The sequence below is a fragment of the Tasmannia lanceolata genome, unplaced genomic scaffold (genome assembly GCF_043159265.1).
Source record: "Tasmannia lanceolata isolate RefF3 unplaced genomic scaffold, GAP_Taslan_0.1 ptg001291l, whole genome shotgun sequence".
NCBI lineage: Eukaryota > Viridiplantae > Streptophyta > Magnoliopsida > Canellales > Winteraceae > Tasmannia > Tasmannia lanceolata.
Window position 1 is genome coordinate 16,838 of NW_027519951.1, and position 663 is coordinate 17,500.

Below are 663 nucleotides of genomic sequence, written 5' to 3' on the forward strand. Positions count from 1 at the left end.
GCCGAAGTAAATAGATCTAAGAGGTTTGATCCGGATTTTTCTCCCATTCACGTATTACAAATGGATCAGCGGTGAGATTTTTATTCCTTGTCCATTCTTTCCGTTCCGGTATTTTCCATACCACAGCAATTAGGAATAGAGAATCTATATCAAATAAAGTACGATTGGAATACTCGTATCAATTGTTATTTGATTTGATACATTGTAGTCGGTACCGTTGGTGAATTAGGTGAAGGTACGGAGAGAGAGGGATTCGAACCCTCGGTAAACAAAAGCCTACATAGCAGTTCCAATGCTACGCCTTGAACCACTCGGCCATCTCTCCTACATAATCTTATGATTATGACCCAGAAACCGAGTGAATAGCGAGTCATTCATATTATTGTATTATTGCAATACAGGTATGACCAATCAATTCTAAATAGAAAATAGAAAACTTTTCATTAAAGAAAGATCTTCCCTCGAGGATCGAGGGATAAAAAAACATTTTTTTTCTTATCTTTTTCTTATCTTATTAAAAAGATTAAAAAAAAATAGATAGAATCTATCTATTCATGTTTGTCAAGAAGACGATCCCGTCTTATTCTTAGATTTATACTGGATTAAACCAATGAATTGGAACAAGTCAACTGACCCTATTTTATACTATGGTTACATTTAGAC

The 663-nt window shown here is 34.5% G+C and overlaps 1 non-coding gene across 1 annotated transcript; it reads right to left on the minus strand.

Annotated features, from left to right (window-relative positions):
* Positions 1–238: 238 nt before the first annotated feature.
* On the minus strand, positions 239–325 carry TRNAS-GGA (transfer RNA serine (anticodon GGA)). Its single transcript has one exon. It is a non-coding gene; the product is annotated as a tRNA-Ser (tRNA).
* Positions 326–663: the final 338 nt, after the last annotated feature.